Genomic DNA, 18165 nt, shown 5'->3' on the forward strand with positions numbered 1-18165 from the left:
ATCTTTGCATCCCCAGCATCCAGCACATCCAGGAGGCATCAGGAAATAGTTGGTGAATAGGCAAATACGGGGGAAGTCGGTAGGTATTACACCGATGTGTTCTTTTCAGTCTTTCTCCTACAGTTACTGAATGCATCATTGGCGTTCCCTTGCTGGGACATCTTGGCCTTCTTTGGTCAATGAAGATTTCTTTAACTGATCTCTTTGGGAACTAGCAGGCTTCTGGGGTAGCTGCCTCAAGTTTGGGGCAGGTAGCTGTGACCTGTTTTGGGGAGTCAAAAAAAAACCCAACCCAAACCTCGTTTTAAACCGGATTCACTGTTTTGGTAAAGTGAGGAATATTTTGTGTTTGTTCATCTTCTTTTTTGGCATGGTTGCTATGGTGGACAGTTATTATCGTTTTGGTTAAATAGGGAAAAGCTCAGAGGGACAAAGAGATACATAGGAATCTCCGTCTGGCTTAAGGAGATATGCCCACATTGGATAGGTTTCAGTGATTGAGGTTGTTGGGCTTGCTTGCTGGAGATTGATACTGTTCTGCTGAATTACGTTTTCAGAATCAAAAATACGTGGCCAAGCTTCGCTCTGCTTCCAGCTGTGAGAGGCAGCCTGGGTGAGGTTGCGTGGCTAGTGAAACGCTGGAATTTCCAAAGCATGTGTCCTTATGGTGTCCTTAAAAGGCTGGGAAAATGGTGGCCTTATCTTCGATTATGAGGTGCAGACAGTTGTATGGCCTTGAGAGAAATGTCTTTCTCAAAACTGGCTCCGCAAAATGACTCACGGACTAGAAGCTGTCATGCTGTGTGTTTATCTGAAACTGTGGAAAACGATAGAAGGCCTGGGCTATGGATTTCTTTGGAATATTCCCAACCGAGGAGCCTGGGACACATAGGGCCCAAGAATTTTGGCTGCGGGTGATGTCATGGACTTTTGACCATTAGGAGCATCTTGAAATAAGGGCAATCTAAGGAAAAACACTGTCATTTGCAGGGTATTTTGAGGATGAAATTTAGAGTAAATAAGGAATTGCCTCAATACACATAATTTACATTTTAGGTTGTGGCCATGGGGGTTTATACACTCTTGGTTGAAACTCAAACTGTAAAGGAATTAATATCCCACTTCCTTTGCTTAAGTTTATTCATTTTAAATTACCTTATACACTATATAGTTAGATCTAATTTACTCTTACATATGGTGAGTCCTATATGTACTTTACAAAGAGAAATTATTATTATTATTATTATTATTATTATTATTGTTATCATTATTATTGCTACTACTGTTACTACTACTTAGGAAGCCAACATTTAGCACTAAAATACATTCACTATTAGAAAATTTATTGCCTTGGGGCGCCTGGGTGGCTCGGTCGGTTAAGCGTCCGACTTCAGCTCAGGTCATGATCTCACGGTCTGTGAGTTCGAGCCCCGTGTCGGGCTCTGTGCTGACGGCTCAGCGCCTGGAGCCTGTTTCAGATTCTGTGTCTCCCTCTCTCTCTGCCCCTCCCCTGTTCATGCTCTGTCTCTCTCTGTCTCAAAAATAAATAAACGTTAAAAAAATTTTTTTTTTTAATTTATTGCCTATTGCCTTAACCATTAGCCAAATGTAGCAAAATTGTATAGGTGTGAAATGAGAAAGGAAACGACGTCCATTCATAAGCAAAGCAGACTTGAAGGAATGGCATGTAGTTAACAAAATTAATAACTAGCAATTGTTCAGACATTGTTCCTTGAAAATCGCAAATAACTAGATTTTAAATTTTTTTTTTAACGTTTATTTATTTTTGAGACAGAGAGAGACAGAGCATGAACGGGGAAGGGGCAGAGAGAGAGGGAGATACAGAATCGGAAGCAGGCTCCAGGCTCTGAGCCATCAGCCCAGAGCCGGACACGGGGCTCGAACTCACGGACCGCGAGATCGTGACCTGAGCTGACGTCGGACGCTCAACCGACTGAGCCACCCAGGCGCCCCAAATAACTAGATTTTAAAGAAGTACTTTTCGTAACAAGAAGTGTGTGGTGGGGTCACTTTTCATTTTCTACGGAAACAAATTCACCTCACCCTTAACATCCAGGAGAAACAATGTTTCTTGTGGAGTCACCAGGAGTAAGCGGAAGGATTTAGAATCTCATAAAAAAGGCCAGTAGGTGTTTGGTGGAGACCCATCACTTTACGAAAGGTGTTAGAGACAAGAACGAGATGTGCCGTCAGACAAAGTGCCCCATTCCGGGTTTTAACTGCCCATCATAATGTTGACAGAAACACCCCCCCCCACCCCCCCCCAGAAATTCAAAGGTTTTACTACTTTTGATATTTCTATTTTGAGGACTCTAATAAGGGAACTGGCCACCACGGCATACATATCAGCACCAAACATTAGCTATCGTAAAGAGGAAGCACGATTTTTCAAAAGCAGATCAGAGACACAGCAGTGAAAGTGTTTTAAAATGAACAGCCAGTGTTAGCCAAGGCTTGGAAACTGTCATTTGCGTCTGGGGGTGAGAGTGTGAATTCAACCTTTCTAGAGGGCACCCTGGCAACCCATATCATAAACCTGCAAATGCTCCTACTCTTTGGCAAAGAGGTTCTATTTCTAGGAATATATCCTAATAAACTGTAAGAATCTGTGTGAGAAAAACGGCTATAAGCATGTTTACCATAGTATTATTTTTATCAGTGAAATGTTTGGAGCAACCTAAATGTCCAGTAACAGGAGATCGGCTCTTTAAATTGTGACACAGCTCTAAAATGGAATACCATTAAAAATGATGTAGAAAATATTCCATAATCTGGAAAGATGTCCGTAATACATTGAATGGAAAAGCAGGTTCTGGATGGTAGTATGATCTTATTTGTTTATAAATAGACTTCAATACATGAAACTTTAGGCATGCATTTATGTTCGAGAGAGGGCTGGAAGAATGATCAACGAGAACATTTCACAGTACTTGCAGTTGGTTGGATTCTGAGGGAATTTTGCTTTTTATTCATGGGCTTAAAATTTTTTTTTCTGCAATAAATGTGTCACTTATGTAACAAGGGGGAAAAAGTTACTTTCAAAAACAACATCAATATCTTAATGTGCATAAATTTAGAGCATGAATTTAAAGTGCTCATGTAACCACAGGGAATCCTGATGACCTTGAAAAAGGGGGCTGAGCCTTTTGGCATTCTCTAGATTTACTTGGGGGCAGGGAAACACCTCAATTCATTACATAAATCTTGTAAAAAGCTCGTCAGTTTCCAAGGAATCGTGAATTCAGATCTTACAGTAGATTACATCCCGGCATCTCTAAAACTAAAGCCCTTACCTGATAGTGTAATTTGCCTGGTTATAAAAATAGTCCCTTTCCCAGAAATTCCCCTTTTCCTTCTATGATTCCACAAGTATGACTTGTAACCAGGTTGCTTTTTCTGCCTTTTTAATTGAAGTCATGATGTCATAAAGGAGTCATCAGAGAAATTACTGCCTCCTGTCAAAGGCAGGTCTTTCTAATGCCACAGCCCTCCCCTGCCTGGCTGCGGGGCTACATCCCACTTGTGCTGCTTCAGATGCCTCCTCCTCCGGGAAGCCCACCCTCCATCCCATCCCATTGCTGGCTGTTTTCACTCACTCTCAGGATCTCCTGTAGCACTTCACTAAGGCTTCTCTTAAAGCTTGATTACTTTCTTGGAGAATTAATTCTCTGTCCTGTGGGACAGTGCAAGGAGACAGGACTCAACCTGATTGATGTCGCCTCCTTTACTGTGCGGGCAGAGACCTTGTACATGCTGGAGGCTCTGGACATGTTTGCTGAACGGAGCCAGAGTTGGGGGAGGCTGGAGAGCACACAGACATGCTATTGGTATCATCCCAGTGCATGATGGGTAAGTTAGAGTCTTAGAAACACCTCATGGACCCTTGTCCTTTACCCACTAAATACAAACCTTTCCTTGCTGCTCCCTAGAAAGTTCAGTGCACCTTTAGCTGGAGGACCATTATTACATGGGGCAGGTGTGTGTGTGTGTAGGACGGTGGGGATCAGTTTACCAGCAAAGAAGTGAAATTTCACTTTTGCTTCTTTAGCTATTTATTGTTTACCCCTCCGCCAAGCAGACCAGTTGATGCTTCTTTTCCTAATTTTAAACCCTGTCTCATTTTTTCCGGGCAGTGAAGATTGCATGCTAAATTATTGCTCTTTCTAAAATGTTGTTCAGCCTGGAGTAGCTTTTATTTGTCAGAGTCAGCGGGATCTCTCGGCCTGTTGCTCTATTAGGCTCCGGATAAAAAGACAGTCCTTAATAGGTCTCTCTTTTCTTCTTAACCATGAGGATCTTTTGTAGGGGTCTCAGAGGAGGGTCTTAAGCTCCCCAGAAATACATTCTTCTGTTTGAAATTAGCATTTGTTCTTAAAAAAGAAAGAGATTCTAACCTGTCATCAGTTGAGTGTTTTTGCTTAGAAGTGATGGATTCTTACCAGGAGAGAGGAGAGCTTCCTTGACACAGTGAGTCAGAGAAATGACAGCACGGAACGGAAAAATTCCTTCCCCTTGAAAACACCTTAGACTACACAATGTCCCTTCCTCAACCCCAGGCCCTCATTTTCAGCACTTTACCTGCTGTGACTCTCCATCGATTATGCACCTGTCTTAAAGGTGAAGGGCTCTAAGCTTTCTGGATTGAAACCCACTTTATTATCCAACTGAACATCTTCAGGGAAAACATGCACTCATATATGTTGCTGATGGGAGAGCAAAACTGTCCAACCTCACACGGAAGGGAATTTGCCTGTAACTGGCAAAAGCACATAATGTGCAGCGGACTGACTGTTCGTCTCCCCCCAGTTCATATGCTGAAATCCTAACCCTAAGGTGTTGGCATTTGGAGGTGGGGCCTTTGGGAGCTGATCAGGTCATGACGGCGGAGTCCTCATGAGTGAGATTGGTGTCTTTATAAAAGACGCCACAGAGAGGTCCCTTGCCTTGGTTTTGGATTTCCCAGCTTCCAGAACTGTGAAATGAAATGTTCTATATAATGGTATTCTGTTATAGCAGCCCAGGCTTATGGAGACAATGTGCATTTGCCCTGTGCTCCAGCAATTTCTAAGAATTTACCCTGAAATATGAAACAAGATATGCGCAAAGTCATTCACTGTGGCATTATTTGTTATAGCAACATGTTGGAAACAACCTCCATATCCAGGAGCCTGGGTAAATACATTATGAGGTAGTCACACAATGGAGTACTATGCAGCTGTAGAAATGAGCTCAGGAAGGCATTTCTGAATGGACATGCGTGATTTCCAGCATTGTGTGAAAGAAGCAAGGTGTGAAAAGGCATATGTAGTATGTGAACTAAAGAAAGGGGGAAGTTACCCAGGTACACATGCACATTTTTTTTTTTTTTAATCTCAAGTAGGAATCCCAGGAAGGAAAACAGAGAAACTAGTAAATTGGTTACTTCCAGAGGTGGGGTCGAGGGTAAGACTTCTGAGCATACCTTTTCCCATAGTTTTGACTTGTAAACCATGGAGATGGTTTACCTAGTCAATAAATAAGAATTCATTAATAAAGAAAAAACTGAACATGTGCAGAAAAAACAAAGTCTAACATTGAAAAAAGACTGAAATAAATGAATCTAAGTAATTATCAAATTGATAACAGAAAAAAATTAAGGAATTTCTGAATAGCATATGTTATACCATTACTGAGATCTATTCTGGGACTGAAAAAGCAAAGAAATCTTAAACTTTACTTAGGAGGTGGTGTGGGCTGAGCTGTGTCCCCTGAAAAGAGGTGCTGAAATCTTAGCCCCTGATACCCATGAAGGTGATGGGACTTGGAAATAGGGTCTTTGCAGATGTAACGGAGTTCAGAAGATCTCATACTAGATATCCAATAATGGGTATCTTTGTAAGAAGAGAGAAATTTGGACACAGAAATGCACAGACAGGAGATTGCCCTGTGAATATGTTGGCAGGGGTTGAAATGATGCATCTATTTAAAAAAATTTTTTTTTAATGTTTGTTTATTTTTGAAAGAGAGAGAGAGAGACAGAGAGAGACAGAGAGTCAGTGGGGAAGGGACAGAGAGAGAGGGAGACACAGATTCTGAAGCAGGCTCCAGGCTCTGAGCTGTCAGCACAGAGCCCAACGCAGGGCTCGAACTCTCGAATCGTGAGATCATGACCTGAGCTGAAGTCAGATGCTTAACCTTCTGAGCCACCCAGGAGCCTCCCCCTTTTTTTAAAAAAAAAAAAAATTTTTTTTAAATGTGGAATGATGCATCTACTAAGCTAAGGAAAGTCAAGGGTTGCCTGCAACCCACAAACACTAGGAAAGAGACTTACTGACTCTCCCCTACAGCCCTCAGAGGGAGCATGGCCTTGCCATTGCTCCGACTTTGGACTTCTCATCTCCAGAACTGAGAGAGAACAAATTTCTATTGTTTTTAAGCCACTCTGTCTGTGGTACTTTCTTACCGCAGCCCTAGGAAATGAATATGGTGGGCTTGTTGCAGGGGATGGCACAGAGTAATTGTGAAATTCTGTAATTGTAAACTAAGGAAATATCCTACAGTATACTGATGTTGAGAACCAGCGTCCTGACTTGTGGAAAAGGGAGATGCAAACATGAATCGAGAGTAAGGAGGAGCACTGTGTGTTGAATGGGAACGGAAGGGATCCATATGTGCGTGCAGGTGTGCACGCACGTTTCGTAGCCGTGTGCACTGAAAAGCAGTGCTAGCAACAGACAGCCCCCAGATATTGGTTTCTAAATACTATTTTCGCTAACAGGAGCTAGGACTCTGGAGAAATGGCTGGCTGCAGGTTTAGAATATAGAAAGTATAAGAAAGTGGGGCACCCGGGTGACTGGGTTAAGCGTCTGACTCCTGATCTCGGCTCAGGTCATGCTCTCATGGTTTGTGGGTTTGAGCCCCACGTCAGGGTCTGTGCCAACAGCACAGAGTCTGCTTCGGATCCTCTGTCCCCCTCTGTCTGTCTCTCCCCTGCTCGTTGTCACTCTCTCTCTCTGAAGTAAATAAATAAAAACTTTTAAAAACATTAAAGAAAATAGAGAACTAAAAAAAAAAAAAAAAGACAGACTGAAAACAAACCCACTGTGAATCCATACTGATACTCAAAAAACAAAGCAAATCAAAAAACAAAAGAGGAGTTTTCTTGATAGAAGAATATCAACTAATATAAATAGAAGGAACACCAGAACATTCCCATTTTGCAATTGTCAATGTAATGGTTAACTCAGGAAGGATTATTAATGGATGTTAAAAGCCACTGAGTTAAAGGTTAATAGGAAGAAGATATTTTTGTGGTTTCAAACTGTCTCTGTGGATAACTTAGTAGTTGTGAAAGGAAAAAATTGTACCTTTACTTCTGAACAATCTGGCAGCTTCCAGTTAACTAAATGACCAAATTTAGCACCAGGAATAGTAGGCCAGCTGACTTTAGTGCTTCCTGATAAGATGCAATTTGAAGTACACATCACCTGGATGCATTCTTGCTAAAAATGGGTAAACTGAATCTAATTAAGCATCTAGGCCTAACTTCCCGTTTAAAGAAAAGACGGGCAGTAAAGGAACAAGTCAAAACACTGCACGAGGAGGCAGTCAGACAAATCCATAGTGGGGGCCATACCACAGTCCACAACCCTGGATTCTCAAAAGGTCAGTTCCGGTAAACCAAATGGGGAGATGTTCTAGGTTACAGCAGTCTAAAGAGAGCAAGCTGCCAAATGCAGTCCTTGAAACTTGGTGACATTCTTGATTCACAAATCCCAGCTTGAAAGGCATTTGGGGGACAATCAGGAGAAATTTGAATGTAGATTGGACATTAGATAGACTATGGAGAGACTGTGGATTTTCTTATGTGTGATAATGACTTTCTGAATCTGTACAAGAACAGCCTTATTCTTAGAAGTTGTAACTCTAGAGGGGCAGCTGGGCGGCTCAGTCCTTTAAGGCTCCGACTTCAGCTCAGGTCATGATCTCACGGCCTGTGAGTTCAAGCCCCACGTCAGGATCTCTGCCGTCAGCACAGAGCCCTTTGCCTTCCTCTCTGTCTGCCCCTCCCCTGCTTGTGTGGCTCTCTCTCTCTCTCAAAAATAAACATTAAAAAAAAAGAAGTCGTACTTTGTATATTCAAGTGTGAACTGTTACGATGCCTGCAATTTACATTCATATGGTCTAGTGGAAACAGAGAGAAAGTACAAATACGCAGGGTGCTAGTTTTTTGAATCTAGGCTGAGGGTGTGTAGGAGGTCATTGTATTATTCTCTCATTTGTTCTGTATGTTTAATTTTTTCTTTATAAAAATTGGGAGAAAGGAAAGAATATTAAGAGAAATAGCACATTTGTTTTAAAGAAACGTATTAATGATCAAGTTTAAATGTAGTCAGGTGTAAGGTATAGAATATTGAGTTCAGGATGGTATAAAGGCCAAGGGAGTGAAATGGAATTTGACAGTCACCTTGCCGGACTGGGGGGCTCTGGGGTGCCAAGGCCCATGGTATATAAACCCCGTGTACCTAGAGCAAAGCCTGGATCATAGTAAATGCCCAGTAAACACCCATCTGATGAAATGAAGTGTAAATAACTCAGTGATAAACGTCTTTGTCTGATGTCTGATGATTTTTTTCAGGATAGACTTTTGGTCAAAGATTAAGAGCATTTTTCTGCTTTTCACATATATTATGAAATTACGAAAGGTTTTACTGCTTTCTGCCCAACTAGTATCTCTCTCTGCATTCTTTCTAATAGTATTAGAATTAAAAAACTTTTTTAAAAATTTTTATTCACTTTTGAGAGAGAGTGAGAGAGAGACATCATGAGTGGGGGGTGGGAAGAGAGAGGGAGAGACACAGAATCCGAAGGAGTCTCCAGGCTCTAAGCCGTCAGCACAGAGCCCAACATGGGGCTCAAACCCCTGAGCAGTGAGGGGCTCAAACCCCCGAGCAGTGAGATCATGACCTGAGCCAAAGTCAGACGCTTAAACCAACTGAGCCACCCAGGTGACCCAGTATTAGAATTTTAAACAATTCACCAATTTGATACATGAAAAATGATATATTGTTCTATTTTACATTTATTTCTTTACCAATAAAGTTTTTTTTTTGTTTGTTGTTTTTGGCTTTTTGATTGTTTTGCCTAGTTCTTTTGTGAATAATCTTTTCATGTCTTTGGCTTGTTTTTCTTTTTTTAAGTTTATTTATTTATTTACTTATTTAGAGAGAGGGAGAATGATCGGCAGTGAGAGAGAGGGAGAGAGAGAGAGAATCCCAGGCAGGCTCTGCACTGTTGGGACAGAGCCTGACTCAGGGCTCAAACTCATGAACCGTGAGATCATTATCTGAGCTGCAGTCAAGGGTCCGAAGCTTAACCGACTGAGCCACCCAGGCACCCCAATGCTTGGTTTAAATCTAGGGTGTGCGTGTTTGCCTAACTGATTAAAAAAAATTTTTTTTAATGTTTTTTATTTATTTTTGAGACAGAGAGAGAGCACAGGCAGGGAAGGGGCAGTGAGAGGGAGACACAGAATCCGAAGCAGGCTCCAGGCTCTGAGCTGCCAGCACAGAACCCAACACAGGGCTCGAGCTCACAGGCCACGAGATCGTGATCTGAGCCGAAGTCGGACGCTGAACCAACTGAGCCACCCAGGTGCCCCTTGCCTAACTGATTTTAAATACAGTGTGCCATGTTGTTTATATGAGCTTTAAAAAAACAACAACAGAACTGGCTCATTTTGTAGGAAAGATCAAGAATCAGAGGATGTTGAGTGGAGGGTGGTGGGGTGAGCCCTGTAGCCACCCTCCTTGGCCCCCCCAGGAGTCCTGGTTCTTCTCTCCTCCTGGAATGTGGGCAGGGGTGCTGGGCCTGGAGATGAGGGTCTGGAGGGCAGAGAGGAACCTCACCATGTCTTTTGGGCCAGCACCTGCCTTTGGGCAGGCAAGACAGTCGTGTCATGATTTTATAGAAGAAATCTGTAAGGGGTGAGGCTCAGGGGAGGCTCTTCAGTCCTGACTAGTTGCTGAGACATCTGGTCACCTGCAGGAGATCCCCTGGCCACTGCCTGTCCCCCTTCCTCTGTCTGAGACAGTTGGATCTGAACCTGTCACCATCAAAACCAGACTCGCCTTGTCTGCCGGGTCAGTCTTTTTCTCACTAACATATGATAGATTTCACCACATGCTTTTGAAAAAAAAATGCAAGGCAGAACAGCTGACAAATTTATGTCAACTGCCAACTGTTTAGTAATTTATTTATTCCACAAGTGACTGTTGAGGATCCACTGCCCACAAAGCCCTTGTAGATGGTCGGGCCTCAGCACCCACTGTGGCACCCAACGCATGTGCAGCTGGCTGTTGCTGACTTGAATGATCATTACGTGGAAACCCCAAAACATCGCACAAGAAAATACCGATAAGGTTACACCGACGCTTTCTGAGAAGACTCCTCTTTTGAGGACACCTTATTTCATCTTTGTAGTCTCTGAAGGATTTGTTTTATTGTCTTTCACGTAACAAAGGCCTAGTAAATAATTTTTGGAAAACTTCTGGGTAAATTACATCCAAGTAAAACCTTGGTTTGTGAGCATAATTCATTCTGGAAACATGCTTGCAATCCAAAGCACTCGTATATCAAAGCGAATTTTAAGAACTATTGACTCAGTTGTGATCATGTGATGTTTGACATCACGTACTACTTGTGTTGCAAGACATCGCTTGTTTATCAAGTTAAAATTTATCGGAGATGTTTGCTCGTCTTGTGGGACGCTTGCAGAACGAGTTACTCGCAATCCAGGGTTTTACTGTATTTAAAGCTGTGAACTTACAGTTTCTTTGTTTAAAAGCTATCTAAATGAATTATGGGAATGGAAGAATGTCTTTAAGAATCTGATAACCCTAAGGAAATTTCAGTAAGATGTGATTTTTAAAAATTAATTATGTTTATTTTTTAGAGAAAGAGTGAGCAGGGGAGGGGGCGGAGAGAGGAAAAGAGAGGGACTCTTAAGCAGGCTCCCTGCTTAGCGTGAAGCCCAACTCAAGGCTGGATCTCAGGACTCTGAGATCATCACCTGAGCCGAAATCAAGAGTCAGATGCTTAACTGACTGAGCCACCCGGGTGCCCCAGTAAGATGCAATGTTTTTAATGTTCATTTTTCACATGGGGTATCTTAGGTCAGGTTCCCTGGAGGGAAAGACTGGTGCAGATGATTCATTAAGGAAGAGCTCCGGGGAAAGTGGAGGGGAGAGGGGAAGCAAACCAGGGAGAGGAGAGTGCCAAGCAAGGAAGTGGTTTCAGGCAGAGCCCTGGTCCCAGCTGCCCCATAGGGGCTCCAGAGCATAACTACCCCTTGGGGTTTGTCCCCATTGTGACAAGGAAGATGGAGTTTTATACTTTGGCAACAGTCATTGCTAAGGGCTGTGTGGCATGTGTGTGTGTTGGGGGACAGGGCAACCCTCAGGCATGGGGAACAGGAGAGAGTCAGGTGGACTTAGAAGGACTTGATGCTAAGCATTTCTGCCAGCATCTGATGTGTTTACATCGAATTCACCTTCTATCCCAGGTTTTAGAATGTTCCTGATAAAGGGGTTGTCTACTGCTGGGTAACAAGCGGCCCCAGGACTTTGCAGCTTACGGCAACGTTCATTCTCTCATGTAGCTTCTGAGGGTCAGGAAGCCTGTGGCTCTGGCTCAGGGTCTCTCACGAGGCTGCAGTCCAGCTGCTGGCCAGGCCTGGAGGCTCCCCTTTCAAGCTCATCCATGTGCTGTTGGCCGGAAGCCTCAGTTTCTCGCCACATGGAATCTGGCCTCCCCAGAGTGAGTGAGCCCTGAGAGGGAGAGACAGATGCCCACTGCCCTTTGTGACCTTGACTTGCATCCACAACCATTATGTCTGCCCGGCAGTTAAAAATGGCCATGACGTCCAGGCCGCACTCAGTGGGAGGCTGTGAATACTGGGTGCTGGGGTCCTTGGGGGCCATCTTGCAGGTGGGTTCCCACACCCTCCTTCAGCGTTTTGCCAGTAAAGTTCTAGGACAACTAGCGTTGCTGCCCCCGTTTTGTGAGTTTGACGCTCGCCAAAGCAGCAACTCCAAAGCGGACCGAGACGCTGGGTCCTTTCTGCCTCTCTGGTGGGCCGGCAGTGCTGGGTTTTCCATAGGTCGTGTGTCATCATCCCAGGCACTTCCTCTGGCCCTTCAGGTGGAGCAGACTTTTTGTATAAAATGAGCCGCTTGTGATTCGCTCTTCTCCCTTGACCCCCGCCCCGCCCCCGTCCAGCCGTCTCATTTCTTTTGCTCACACACAGGTTCCTAGCTCTCTGTCCCCCAAGGGTGACAGCCTGCTCTGGGCAGACGTGTGTCTTTGCAACCTGGGGAAGTTCTGACTCCTGGCATAACAATTAAACTTGGCCCAAGTGGAGGTTGCGATTATTATTCTACTGCACAGAGTCAAGATCTTAATTTGGAGGTTTTAGAGGTGCATGACTGGCAGTGTCGGGATTTAAGAGGCCGACAGCACCAATTACCCTTGTCAGAGAGAAGAAAGGAAACGGGGAGATCTGACACTCCCTCTCAGGGCGGGCCTACCAACGGGGTGCCCAGGGCCCCATGGCTCATTCGCATGCTCTTTCCTCTCTCTGTAGCCTGCACCCCACTCCTTCCACTTCCCTAAGTGCAGTGGAAACCCCAGTGTATCATTTCTGGGCAGAACAAATTATTGCGGCCGTGGATTCTCATACTGTACGAAGGCTGCTATTGCTAAAGTCAGTGTAACAGGAAGTTTTGAGCAGCAGCTTTTTTATAGCCTCCCTTAAAGTAAGCCAGAGGCATGATGTGGAAAAAAGTGTCTGTGGAGGTTTGGCTGCAGAGCTGAAGGGTGGAAGGAGAGCATAAAATCATCAAGTCCAAGCACCGATGCCTGTGGGGGAGGGCCTGGTGCAGCCCAGGGGTAAAGCCCGGATGATCAAAATGCCAGGTGTCTCTTTATCCCGAGTGAGGCCTTGCCCCGCACCCTCGAAGGGCTCTGTTGAGCCAGGACGGGGCTCGAGCCTCAGACAAGGACCTGGGATGTGCACGCGCTGTGCGGTGGTTAAGGCAGATCTTGAACAATAAAGCTGAGTAAAGCTACTGAACCCTGGAAACATGAACGGGAAGTCCAAGGACGATACCTGGGAATCAGGCTAATGTAAGAATTGCAGAGGAAACTCAAGCTCTTCCCGCCCCAACCAACATTTATTTACCAAGCACCTACTGTGTGGCAAGCACTGTTTTGCGTGTTTTCCACGCATTTTTTTTTCATGTGTTTCTCACGAGGCTGTGGGTAGGGTTAATCTTCTAAATTTCAGACATGTTTTTGGTCAATGGCGTTCACTCTGTTGTCTTGAATGCCTCTTTGTCCATCAGCAGGGGAGTTCTAGGACTTTCGGAAGATGATCTATCAGAGCATCTAGTACCCTTTCAATGGAGATATTGATTACTCTCACAGTGATTACTATGTTCTTCTAATTGTAGATTATAAGAAATAGTCTTATTTGCCAAATAACATTTTGGGACTTTGTGTTTTTTTACTTGGGCATCTTTTTGCTGGAAAGTCTTAGAAACACAATTAATTGCTTTGATTAACCTGTCTTTGTAAAGGGGTTGATGTATCTGCCTCTGGATATTGATTATTTATTTATTAAAAAATTTTTTTAATGTTTTATTTTTGAGAGAGGGAGAGAATGAGAGGGGGAGGGGCAGAAAGAGAGGGAGACAGAATCCGGAGCAGGCTCCGGGCTCTGAACTGTCAGCACAGAGCCCAATGTGAGGCTCGAACTCGTGAGCCACGAGATCATGGATGCTTAAGCAAAGTTGGACGCTTCACTGACTGGGTCACCCAGGTGCCCCCGGATATTGATAATTTAAATTTGAGACAGCTACTCCTACACAACCGATATGCTCAAAACGAATGAATGAATAAATAAGTCCAGAGGATGGCTGACATATATCCTTTCATGAAAATTAGGAAGTGGGACAAAATCCTCAGTATCCCTGTCCCCTGCTGGGGATGATCTGCCCAGAGCCATCGTCTTCCCTAGAAGAGCAGCTCTGGGCTTGCTCCAGGACATGTGCAGTCAAGGCCACAGTTTCCTCCATGGAGCATGACTAAGGGAATTGAGGCCTGGAAGCCTTTCCAAGCAACAATGCATCAGAGCTACACAACTAAGGCCCAACAGTGGGCCCCTGGACCGTGGGTTTTAGGACACTGGAGTCTTCCGGGAAGTTTCTGTGGGAAGTGGTTGCTAAACATCCCTGAGTCACCAAATAAACAGTTTTCTGATAGAAATCAGCACTCAGAAGAGTGAAGGTGCTCAATAAATATTCATGAAATGAACATATAAATGAATGGATCTCTACACTCTGCATGTATGAAACATCTACCAAAATGAATGATTTTTGTTTCAGAGCAGCTAACTACAAAAATAATACGTCCTTCCTATTGATATACCGATAACAGAACAGATCATCTATGAAGGCAACTGTTCATTTGTGGTCAGGGCTGGGGTGCACAGTAGCTCAGGCTGTGCACTGCTCAACTCCAGGCTACCTTTTACATAGCTGAAAATGTGAATGGTGCTCCCTAGAATTGGGTCCTCCTTAGAATAACATCCATGACTTAAAAGTGGGTGCTTCATTTGTACTCTCTGACAGGGGAGGCACGACTCTAGGTCATTCATTCATTTGTTTATTCGGCTGTCTTAAGCCTGGGGTATGACAGTGAATAAAGATACCAGCCCAGCCCTGGAACTAGTCATCATCTAATCTAATAGACAAATAAGTCGTGGGGAAATCATAAATTAGGATATATGATGGGGGTATTACATGGTGCTATGAGAGCTCAGGAGAGGAATTTCTAATGCAGCCTGAAGCAGGGAGTTCGAGAGAGGGGCGGTAGGTTAGGGGAGGCTTTTTGGAAGAGGCTGAGGCCTGAAGTATGAACAGAATTCTGCAGGCAACATGGCGGGGCTGGAGGAGGGGTAGAGTGCAGCACGTACAAATGAGTGAGACGTAATAACAGGTAACACCCACGTTGCGTAACAATCATTGTTCTTGGTGCTCTGTAGATATTAACTTATTGTTTCCTTCATAACACATATAATGAGTTAAGCATTATTGTTATCTCCAATTTAAAGATGAGTAAACTAAGGGAAAGAATGACTAAGTAACTTGCCTTGTTAATGATGGACAAAGAGTCGAGCCGGGGAGTCTAGATGTAGAGCCCTGTGGCCTTTTATTTTCCCTCAAGACATTTAAACGATTATCTTTTTTATATTTTGAAAGAATCTAGAAAATTATAAGTACAGCTGATCCTTGAACGTGAGTTTGAACCGTGTAGGTCCACTTCTATGTGCATTTTTTTTTATACGGGCTAATAATGTAAGTGTATTTTCTTTTATGATTTTTCTTAGTAGCATTTTCTTTTCTCTAGTCCACGTTATTATAAGAATACAGGGTATAGTACACATACAAAATAGGTTAATCAACTATTTATGTTATCACTAGGGATTCAGACCAATAGTAGGCTACTAGTATTTAATTTTGTGGGGGAGTCAGAAGTTAGACGTGAAGTTTTGACTGTGTGGAGGTCACTGCCCCTGACCCCTATCCATGTCTTTCAAAGGCCAAGTGTATAATACAAATAACTTTGTCTTGAGTACTTTTCCTCAACCGATGGGGAGTCAGTTGCTGACCTAATGAGCCACTGTCATCAAACACTTTTTAGTGTGTGTTTTCCACAACCAAAGACAAGCTCCTATGTAACCAAAATACAAACATCCAAATCAGGAAGTCAGCTTTGCTACTTTATGGCCAACTAATGTTCAGACTCCATTCAAATTTTGTCTATTGTCCCAATAATGTCCTTTATAGCAAAAAGACCCAATCCAGGGTTACTCATTGCATTCAGGTGTCTGGCCTCTTTGGGTTTTTTCAGTCTGGAAGTCTTTGTTCAATTTGTTTCACCTTGACACTTACCGAAGATTTCAGGCCAATTCTTTTGTAGAACGTTTCTTGATTTGGACTTTCCTGATGTTTTCTGTGATTAGATTCAGGTTTTGCATTTTGGGCAGACTACCTTGTTTAGTTTGGCAGAGTTTTGAATTTTGCAAAAATGAAACCACACTGTCTGTTCTTCTGTGACCTGTCCCGGGTACAGGGGGGCAGTTTCCACGTGCTTGCACACTTGGCCTGTCCTGTCTGTGTTTTTCTGCGTTCACACCCAGCTCTTCTCCTTTATAGTAGGAGGTGACTGAGGTGTGGGGAGAGGGAGGATCTATTTACCCAAAGCCACATGCTGGTGTGAGGTGACCCAGGGCTCAAATTCTGCTCTGAGCTTCTCTGATCTCTTGCCTGTATGGGGACCCTCTCGGGCCTCCGAAGGTCAGCAAAGTCAGGTCTTGAGGCCTAGGGAGACAGGCTTCCTAGGTCCCCTACCCAGGCTTCCACATCCTCCCCAGAGCCAGCCCGTAAGGTACAAACATTTTCGAATTAAGAATTCAAAAGAATTTGGGAAAAACAATCAGTAAGATACAAGACCATGACTAATAAAAAAAAAAAAAAAACCCAAACAGGATAATTAACATTATGCATGAAGGGTAGAGAGAACCAAGAAAATAATTTAAGAACCAAAATTAGGTTGCTGAAAAGTTAATGTTATAAACAGTCAAGCAAACAAAATAAAAGGGCGTATGAAGGATTATAGTTAAAAAGAAATCGGAAATAAAACAATAAGTTAAAGCCAACAAAACCCCAGAAGCTTAGGGAATGTAAATGGTAAGATACAAGTAAAATAAAAGGAAAAGAAGGGATTTGACATTAAAATTCATAAAATTCAGAAGCCATGAATTTTAATAGTGGTAATCATTATAAAAGTCAAACACTAAAGGAAAACATTTAAAATGTGATTAAAATAGAGAGAAAATTAGAAGGAAGATACAAGGGCAAAGTAAGGAAGTTTAAAAATGAAAAGAATGACAGCTGAGATGGACCAGAATCAGCAAAATTAGGCAAAATTAACCCCAGTGGACCATTTAACAAGTGGGAAGGTGTCAGTAGTTTAAAACACTGAAGATGTAATTATGAGTGGGTAAAATCCATGCTCCAAGCCTAGCCCAAAGGCCATTATTACTGTTATTTTAAAAGTTAAGGGGGTCAGCAAGGCCAAGAAACTGTCCACATGACCCCTTAAGATCTGAGCTGCTGGCTGGTTCCTGAGCCTGTCACTTCTGGGTGGGGCGGGGAAAGAGGGCGGGGCCGGAGTGGGAGGACCACAGCCATCTCGAACCCCGCCCCCACCCAGGGCCACTTGTTCGCCCAGCCCACGTCAAGGAGGCCTTGTGGGGAAGTAGGGAATACGCAACTTCAACTTCCCAATGGGGAAAAAGTTTAGAACGGCTGAAAATAAGATATAGCTGTCAGAAGTATATGAAATTAGCTGCATAAACTGTGAAACATAAGTCACAGTTATATTTGTTCTGAGACGGTGTAAAAATAGAAACAATTTCAGAGATCGAAAATTCAAACCTCTTCCGTCACCATGTCCGAGTGGCCTGAGATCCTCTGAATGCTTTCCTGTCTTTTGTTTATGGTCCACAGACTGACTGGGTGGGCAATCCGGGGGGCCTCAGCCAGTGCCCGGGTGGGGGGAAGCCAGAGAGGCAATTAATTATGAAGCTCTATTTGCATTTTTAGTGTTGAGGGCGTTGGGCCTCCTCTCTTGCTGGGGGAGGTGGGAAAGTGCGTTATTTCCAAAAGGCAGCTGGGCAGGCAAATCCCTGTGCGCTAGAGATGTTGCATTTTTTTGCTGAAGCTGCAGGGAGTATTTATCCATCCTGGTGACCTGGTGATGTTGTTTGTGTTGTTGTTGTTTGTTTGTTTTAAGTGTATTTATTTTTGAGAGAGAGAGGGAGGGAGAGAGAGAACCAGCGGGGTAGAGGCAGAGACAAAGGAGGACAGAGGATCTGAAGCGGGCTCTGTGCTTTCGGTAGAGATCCAGGTGCGGGGCTCAAACTCGCGAACCAGGAGATCATGACATGAGCCAAAGTCAGGCACTTCACTGACCGAGCCCCCCAGGCGCTCCCATCCTGGTGACATTGTAACCTGGCTTTGCAAGAACCTTAATCTGCC

General features: G+C 43.7%; 2 protein-coding genes across 4 annotated transcripts in view; one reads left to right on the plus strand and one right to left on the minus strand.

Annotated features, from left to right (window-relative positions):
* NGEF (neuronal guanine nucleotide exchange factor) overlaps positions 1-18165 on the minus strand; it is a 107632-nt gene that overhangs the window by 41677 nt on the left and 47790 nt on the right. The window lies entirely within an intron of this gene.
* Positions 1-18165, plus strand: part of NEU2 (neuraminidase 2) — an 86976-nt gene that overhangs the window by 1203 nt on the left and 67608 nt on the right. The gene's annotated exons all lie outside the window — the stretch shown is intronic.

The sequence above is a fragment of the Acinonyx jubatus genome, chromosome C1 (assembly GCF_027475565.1).
Source record: "Acinonyx jubatus isolate Ajub_Pintada_27869175 chromosome C1, VMU_Ajub_asm_v1.0, whole genome shotgun sequence".
Lineage (NCBI taxonomy): Eukaryota > Metazoa > Chordata > Mammalia > Carnivora > Felidae > Acinonyx > Acinonyx jubatus.